The sequence below is a fragment of the Spinacia oleracea genome, chromosome 3 (genome assembly GCF_020520425.1).
Source record: "Spinacia oleracea cultivar Varoflay chromosome 3, BTI_SOV_V1, whole genome shotgun sequence".
Taxonomy (NCBI): Eukaryota; Viridiplantae; Streptophyta; class Magnoliopsida; order Caryophyllales; family Amaranthaceae; genus Spinacia; species Spinacia oleracea.
The window spans coordinates 34,097,065-34,106,367 of record NC_079489.1 but is presented as its reverse complement, the minus strand read 5'-3'; the positions used below and the strand labels follow the sequence as shown (position 1 = coordinate 34,106,367).

At 40.9% G+C, this 9,303-nt stretch overlaps 1 long non-coding RNA gene across 1 annotated transcript; it reads right to left on the bottom strand.

Moving 5' to 3' along the window:
* Window positions 1–7,266: 7,266 nt before the first annotated feature.
* On the bottom strand, window positions 7,267–8,103 carry LOC130468925 (uncharacterized). Its single transcript, XR_008929298.1, has 2 exons — window positions 7,693–8,103; window positions 7,267–7,548 (listed from the first exon to the last, which is right to left on the bottom strand). It is a non-coding gene; the product is annotated as an uncharacterized lncRNA (long non-coding RNA).
* Between the last annotated feature and the right edge of the window lie 1,200 nt (window positions 8,104–9,303).

The window sequence follows — 9,303 nt, the reverse complement described above, 5'->3', positions numbered from 1 at the left end:
GCTTGCTAAAACCCGGATTTGAAATTTTCCATGATTGCCACACCTTGGATGAGGCACTTCACCTCACCAAGACCAAAACAGCTGAAATATTGGACAACCAGGCTCTATGGACATTGTTTAACGAATCGAGGCCTATGGAGGACGAGACTATGATGACTACCCTAGCGTTACAAGATGAAGGTTTCGATCCAACCCGGTTAATCTCTCCTGCATCAACACTAGAAGAGGCCGAGAACGGATGGGTGAAGACATGTAAGTGGGTCAACACAAAGGGAATAGAATTCAAGATGAGTACCGGCGAAGGACCAAAGTTTTACGAGACTAAACCCATGGCTTGAGCCATATAGAGCACCTTAGTAAAAAAGCGCCTAGTAGTTCTTTAGATTGATAGAAAAAAATAAAGGCTTTAGATGGTCCTAAGACCCCTTAGAATATAGGCTAATTTTGTTTCAGTGTGTTTTCCTTACTTTCCAAATTAATAAAGGCGTAAGATTTCTCCTAAAAACTTTTATTCTAACACTAAATAAGCACCAAACGTACTTGCAAATACAAAAAACAAAGAGGCGGCCCACTCTAGGCCCAATAAACAAGGCCCACCCGGTCTTGAATCATGACATCAAAACTCATCAAAAAAAATCCCCAAAATAAGCCACACTATCATATTGCCACAACATGAGGGTCTAACCCATGCAACCCAAAGAAATAAAAAAGGAAATCAAATTCAAACAATACAAATGTTGCTCAAGAAAAAAACTCATAAAAAATAAACACCGTCCCCCGCATCGACACGCACCTCAGCCCACTCAAAAATCCTACACAAAGATCTTCATATCTTCCACACACTAACCCCATTCTCAAAACCGTTTCGAGTCCCGAATAGAAAAAATTAATCCGGACAAAAATGCGTCTCACGCTAACAGTCAAAAAAGCCTCCGAAATAGCGTCAAAATTGATTTTAATACGAGTAAAAAAGTAAAACACAAAACAAAGAGAAAAGAAATAAATGCAAGAACATGTGAAGCAAAGCGTCGAAAAAAGACCACCCAGAAATCATTTTCAGCGCCCAGGGCTGGGCGCCGAAATCTTTGACGCCCCAGCCTGGGCGTTGAAACTCTCTGCCTGCCTAATTTTTTCCAGAAGTGCTCGTCATTTTATCCGCACATAACGGAAAAATAACGAACACTTGGGGGGTACAACACGTATTCAGATATGCGTACAAAAATTCAGATATGCGTACAAAAAATAGCCGTTCAAAAAACACATGGAATTTCATTTTTATGTACAGATACGCGGCTTACGGCAAAAACAACAGACTAAAATAATGATAATACTTCACTCATTTTACCAATTAAATAATATGTTTCCACCTTAGGGCATATCTATTAAAATTCGGCATCCTAGAATTTATTCTAGCTAGAACTATGCGCGACCTGATTCTAACAAAGATACGTAGGCAATCCTATTTATGGATTCGGTCCAATCAAGTAAAAAACATATATACGTTGTGCAAAAGTGTTAGACATATATAAAATGAAAAAAGAGGAGAAGCAAAAAATGAAAGTAAAAATAAAAAAACGCCTTTATTAAAAAATGATAAGAAGGAAAACAAAAGTGCTAAGGAATGAAAAACAAACACAACTGAAATAAATAAAGGGCACCTACACCCTAGCAAGAACTACACTACTCTAGTTCTTCCGGATCATCAAATAAAGTCTTGTAGAGGGCAATGTTCGCGGGGTCCACCCCCACAGGTTTCTGCACTGCCCCTATATCAATCTCCATATGAACCGGCTCTTGGATACTAACTTCCAAAGATGCCAAGGCTTCAGAAACATTCTCAGTTTGAACAGTTATAGCCTGCTCAGCCTCAAGGGCACAGACAATGGTGGGGGAAGGATTATCAACATCAACTGGATTAGTCATTGGTTCTACTAGCGGCTGAGCTTTCCTAACCCATACATTGTTCCGGCGACGATCTCTGAGAGAGCTTCCATTTCTTTTAGCAACGGCAGGCCCCTTCATGTTAGGCATCTTCTTAGGCCTAGAACTGGAACGGGGAGGAACTTCCTTTCGCTTTCGATCAGGGCGAGCTTTCACAGTCTTAATACCATGGGTGCGAGGATTGGCAGAATCACGACCCTCATACATAACCCGAATACGTGGTATCAAAAGCTCAGCCGGCTCTCCATTTCGAGCCTCGGTCCTCACAGCTTTATCATCGGAACTCATCCACAACTTGTAGTTTTCAGAAAGACCCACAAAGCCATTTGTAGCCACGGCCCAACGCGGGAGACCATCATAATACTTAGCCCATGCTTGAACCCGTGCTTGCGCTACTTTAGGTGGTACTGTATCAGAAAATGGGATAGTCTGCCTTAAGCCGTATTGACGCATGACTCGGTAAGGAAAGATATAAATGGGCCGAGATAGCCCCAGCAGAGATACATAAACTGACACATCAGAACCCCCTGTCATAGTAGTCAAACCCCACCACGGTACCACCCACTTAATAGAAGAGATACCATGAGTAAAAAAGGAAGCCCACTCGGCCTCGTCCTGGCCTCGATGCAAATACTTTCGGTTACCCAAGGCTATAGGGCGATAATGTTTAGGATCGGCAGGAGTTTCTAAAAGCCTGAGTCGTTCCATGAGCCAAATATGCAAAAAAACGGGTACGATCAGATCAAAAAATATAATAGATAAGCAAACGAAACATGGGGTGCAGTTTCAACGCCCAGGACCAGGCACCGAAAATTCTAACGCCCAGCCCTGGGCGCTGAAACTCAGCTCCAGACAGGACGAGTAAAAATATGTAAAAAAAATATATATGTGCGCAAAGGAAAGGTCGATTACCTGCAGCAATAGGGGGCTCCCCTTAAAATATTCAGATTTGGCATTCTTCTTCAACTCATCCGCACTCAGCAAAGTTTCGGCGACAACCAACGACATAATAGAATAGCAACTTTCCATCTGGCTAATCAAGGGGATCAACCTTATGTCACCGAACTCACCATTGTTATTCGACAGCAAATAATGATTCAACAAGCAAAATACAAGGGCTCGAATGTTCAATTTCTATTCGGTCATATTTTTACTAGGCCTAAAGTGATGTTTTACAAGCTTTGCCAAATTAACCTCATCACCTACAACAAACTCGGCGAGTATGTTAGCATCTAGTCCTAGGAAAGCCCCTATGGTTGTTTTACCCTCTTCAATAGTTCCAGGGGTGGCAGGAGTAGCATTAGTAGGATAACCAAGGATCGCAGCAAATTCATCTGGCAAAGGACATATTTCATTGCCCTGAAAAACAAAAACATGGTGATCGGAATCCCAAAAGCTCAGGGCTGCATACAGAAAGTTATAATCAATATTAATTTGTTGTAAGCCTAAAAGTGCCTCTAAATGGTATTCTTTCAACAAAGACTTTTCTGTAGGAGTAAGGGCTCTTAGCCAACGCCTAACAGCTCGTTAGAGGGAGAAGGGAGGAATCGACATGACAAAAGCGAGGAAGAATTAAAGCTAAGCAATTACAAGATAGAAGAAGGTTGAGAGTGATGGAAAAGAGGGACGTATCTAACCCCTATATATAGCTGAAGACATCAAGTGACATCCTGATCCCATTCGGAAACGCGTTAAGAAATCCGAAAACCAAAAATCGCCAGGAAAAGACTTTCAGCGCCCACGGCTGGGCGCCGAAATGATTAACGCCTAGCCTTGGGCGCCGAAAATGCTGCCCAAGGCCCGGATCTCGCAAAACGCGGAACAGGAAAGGACTTAAAACCGTGTCAGTAGATACGAGGCCCTATTGAAATCAAGATCAAGCCCAAAAGCACCTTTAGCCCCCAAATAGTGAAAATGAATGTTAAAACTTGGTCAAAACTTAGACTCGTCTCAAGGAATATATGTGTACATTTTTCAAAAACAAATATAAGCAAAATAAATATCAAGGTCATTCTTCGAAACACCAAAAAAAATAATTATGAAGTCGTTGGTTTCCCAAATAAAAAATGTCTGTTTGTCAAAAGATTAATCCGGGCCAAGCTAAACCGGATATTATTGGAAAATAAACTTTGTCGCCCGGAAAATGAAGTCGCACTCCACGACTTTGTCAAAATAGCATACCACTATAAAGGTCGCTCGCACATACGAGCATGACCCCAAACATGATTAAAGGACGTTATAAAATACGTACCTCTCTTGGCAAGAAATGACCGTCAAGCCCGAGTGCTTGGGGGCTCGAAAGAAAATATATACTCCAACAAAGAGTGTGCGAAGTTAAAATCATATTCCCGGACTACGCTATACGCAGTCCCATGTTTGGATAATCTCAAAAGAAAAAAAAAACGGATTTCGACCTCATAGTAAAGGTCGTCGTTGATACTTGTACATGGTCCTCTGATCAAAGACCAAGTGGTGGCAAAAAAATAGAGCCGTAAAGACTAGCTCAAAACCACAAAAGAAAACGATCACAAGACAAAGGTCCGTCTAAGCCCGTTGTCAACCCATATTCAGGTTACAACTAAGTCCGAGCATCCCTCGAAAGAATTCGCTCTTGCAAGAATGAATAAAAGAAATTCTCGAAAGAAATCACGATGAACAAAAGAAATAGGAATTTGCCCATCTTCAGTTGGCGAGATCGCGTCACGAACCACGCGAGTTCCAAATCGAAAAAACGAATTCAGGGACGTCCACCCTCAGCGGACAGGGCTCGCCCACCCTCAGCGGGCGGGGTCTGCGTCATTAGTCGCGCAGGTCCTCAGTTTTCGAAAAATAGAATCTTCAAAAACAAAATGAAACAGGCTCGCCATCTTCAGCCGGCGGGGTCTACATCACAAACCGCGTAGGTCCTTATGTTCAAAAAGCACAAACAAACTTCAAATTAGATTCGTCCACTTCTATCGGACGGGGTGTCCACCCTTAGCGGACAGGTTCGCCATCTTCAGCCGGCGGGGTCTACGTCGCAAACCACGTAGGTCCTTATTTTCAAATTTCAAAACAGATTCGTCCACTTCTATCGGACGGGGTGTCCACCCTCAGCGGACAGGCTCACCATCTTTAGCCGGCGGGGTCTGCGCCACTAACCGCGCATGTCCTTAGTCGCTGTAGCGATAACTTTTTACGGTTTTCCCTTTTTTCCAAAAATTAAAGGATTGGTTTTCCGTTTTTCCAAAAAAGAGCGATGTGCTGGATTTTCCTTCGTTTTACGTCCCATAAAAACAAGGGGGTTTTCTCGTTTAGCTAACCCTGAAAATGAGAATCTTTAAAAACATTTTTACCTCGTGATTGGGCTTGGCCAGGCCCAAATTACACTTTATAGCTTTGATTTCGAAAACATCTGTAGCTACTCCCAATGACAAAGTGAGGGAGTTTCTACGCCTCTTTAGATACTTCCAATGACAAAGCGAGGGAGTTTCTATACTATCCGTTGACAAATCCCAATGACACTTGAGGGATATGTCGACACTTCAAGTGATGACCCTTAAGTTAAATGTTATCACTCGGGGGCTCGTGAGACCCTCGCAAAACAAGTCACATACACTATGGCTTGTGTGACGCACTCCGTCCAGTACTTTGACCATCGTCTCATCCCGAGACTCAGTCAAAGTGGGGGCTAACTGTAGACACCTACTTTTGTCCCCATTCCCGAAAGGGAAGGTTCGATGATGAGAACATAAAATCTCCACTTGGCAACGCATCTCCTATAAAATAACGAATCTCAATCACCCTTTTCATTTCACCAGAAACCTGCTATTTATAGAAACCTGCTATTTATGGAAACCTGCTAAAAATAGTAACTGTCGTAATGGGTAGTTGTTAAAAGTGGCAAGTCATAAAAGATAGAAACCTGTCAGAATTAGGTGTTGCACTCCAACATAAATCCTAAATGAGATAGAAATTGCAAGAGGAATCATATTCCTAATATGATTCGAAAATAAGAGTTACGTATTAATTAAAATCCTAACGAGCCTAGAGTTCGTAACGGGCCCAGACGCATTCCGTCATAAAGTTAATACGCGCTAAAAGACTCGGATAAGTCTCAAAGACTCCGTATTCCACGAGTCCAAATATGACAAGGAAATACGGCCCAGACCCTATTTTCAACGCCTGGCTCTGGGCGCCGAAGATGCCCTGGGCGCTGAAATTACCTGGGTACGTGTTCTTTCCTAATTCTTCTTGGATTAGAGCTCTAAAATTCTATCTTTCCATGAACTCTTTTCTATAAATATAGCCCCAAATTCGACGTGAAAGGAACACACAATTCATATTCTGAGTATTGACTCCAACCCCTAAGCTTAAGCCTCACGCTGCGAAATTGATCCCGCGTTCTGTCGCAATCGATCCAAAAATCGAACAGAACGTATCCTGTCCCTTGTAGCTGAAGAATTAAGCCTGGAAACTTGAGATTCGTTAAATAAAAGGAGAAATAGCAAAGCCAAAGTGGTTAGTTTTCTGAGAACCGTGACGCACCTCTCAAGGGTGCGTCGTAATGTGTCCCTTCGCATGATTTAATTGCTTTCCTCGCCCTTTTATAAAACCGTTAAACTATTTAATCTGATTGTTCTATCACGCCTAATAAAGATAATATTTTGGGAAATTGAACTATCATGCTAGGTCCCGTAAAACAATCTAAATCAGATAATCGCGATCAATCTAGTATTATGTGTTGCATATTGCTAAAATCGATTCAGATTAGTTTAATAGTTAACGCATGTCCCTTCCATTATTCATGCTGAGCTAGTAAGGATATCCTGCCTCTGGAGTTATCGAAGAGCGAGTACTCCTCTCGGTAGTTACAGTCCCCCGAACCCTCAATCTCTACCCTGCGGGTTTGATTAATTCCCGACCGCCAAAAGTGGTTGGTAAAATACGAAAAACGGTTGGTAAATTTTTTAGCGACCGCCAACGGTCGTAAAAGGGCGGTCAGTGTTCACCTGGACGGTAATTAAGAAGACTCCAACTGGGAAGCGGTCGCTAATATTTACCGTCTGAAATAGCGACTACAAAGCAGTCGCTAATTTAGTGACCGTCTCAGCAGTCACTAATTTAGTGACCGTCAAGGCAATCGCTAATTTAGTGACCGCCTAAGCGGTCACTAAATTACCGACAGCTAAAGCGGTCGCTAAATTACTGACCGACTACATAGGTGGTCGGTATTTTACCGTCTATAAATGCGGTCGGTAATTTGAAATTTTGTTAATAAAAAAAAAGCATGCTAGACGCAATGCTATATAACCAAAATAACTACTGCTTTCGAACTACGCTATATCAACCAAAAAATTTAATCACTAAAAATAAATGTTTAATAAATTAAATAACCAATATAATTACATCCAAAAAATTAAGAAATCTAACTTAATTTACAACCACCTAAATTAAACAAAATCACCAAGAAGATTGACATTTTGCCTCAGAATCCTTAAATAAGGGAATTCTTCCATAAGAAAAGGGTAGTTGATATGTGCCCAAAGAAACGCCTAAGCTGCAACAATAGAACCTGAACGGAGACGCTATCGTCGACGTGATTTCTCGCCCCCAATCACCACGGCCCTAATTCACAAAAACCAAATTCAACCAAAAACATAACAATTTCTATCAAATTCCAACAATTACAAAAATCATGCGAAATTCATAATAAAAAAAATCATCAACCAAGATCAAATAGATAAAATAAAAATAATAAGTTCAACCAACCTTTCGAAATCTCCATGGGCAAACGAAAAGAGATGAAGAGGACAAATCTCCAAAGACCAACCTTTCAAAAATCAACACAAGCACCCAAACTTGTTCTTCTTGTAAGTTTTTATTTATATTGTTTTGATTTTGTTATTTATTATTGTGTTTTGTATGGTTGAGAAGAGAATGAGAGAGAAGTAACAAGAAATGAATAAATGGAGATGAGAGTCTGAGAGGATGAGAGAATCAGAGAGAATAAGATGGAGGTAAGGTGAGAGAAAGATGGGGGATCCAGAGAAAGGGGGAGGAGACAAGTGAGAGAAAGAGATGAGGTAGGTGAGAGAAGACTTTGAGCGGCTGTGAGAAAGAGGCAGGCAAGGGTTTGTTTTAGGGTTTGTTTAGTGAAGAGCAATCGACAATTTTTTTTGGAAAAGTAGCTACTTTACCAACCGTTATTGTAGTTGGTAAATGACCTTTTACCGACTACTAATTAAGCGGTCGTTAAATAATTATTTACCGACTGCTTTGGTGGACGGTAAATAATTTTTTACCGACTACTTACTTGTCAGTCGTTAAATAATTTTTTACCGACTGCTTGGGCGGTTGGTAAATAATTTTTTACCGACTACCTGTTGTTCGGTCGGAAAATCTCTTTTTACCGACTATTGTATGAGCGGTCGATAAAAAGATTGCTGGCTTCACCCAATTCGTTGGTCGAGTAATCCCCCGTTGCTCCGTGCATTTTTTTTTTCTTTTTCCGAATGTACAATGAGGAGTTCAGTTGGTCGACTAAACCCAATTCAATAATTGAAGATGCTACAAATTTTTTTTGAAATAAATAACGACCGCTAATACCGGTCGGATTTATTAAATAAGCGGTTGGTAAAATTTTAAATATATTTTGGAACTAATCAGATTTTTACTGACTATTAAGTAGTCGAAAAGCTTAGAAAAGCAGTCGTTAATTTGTTGACTGCTTTAGAAGCGGTCGGTAAATTTAAAAAATAACGACCGCTTCTATATCGGTCGATAAATTACCGACTGCTTTATTTTTGGTTGGTAAATTTAGTTTTACCAACCACTTTTATGGCGGTCGGTAAATATGGTCGGTAATCAAGCGATTTCTTGTCACAAGGGAACCTATGGCCGTCGTGGTCAAACATAATTGCACTCCCTTTATGTCACGATAACCGGGTTTTATCAGTTTTTCTCATTGTCGTTAAAAACTGAATGACGACTCCTATATTACTAGTCAATTGGGTGTAAACTCACAGGAAATCCAATTACACTTGATTTGACAAAAAGAAACGTCACACCCACGAGGGACGAGGTCACGCATTAGCCTCGTGCTTTTTCGACCCCCTCACAAGTATGCTTTGCGAAGTTTCTGGGTCTAGTAAGTGAAATACTTAATGATTTAGCATTTTATTCTGTATTCGTGACTTAAGACGATTTTGCGAGTGGTGCTCACATGGGCAAGATGTGGACACTTATGTGCAAGTGTTCGGCGGGTATGTGACCCCGATTTATTTAAGATAATTGTTTATTTATTATTTTTTTCTTCGGTCGCCCATTTGTACCAAATGGATGTTTGGTTTATAATTAATCATCTTAAGTCACTTACGGATT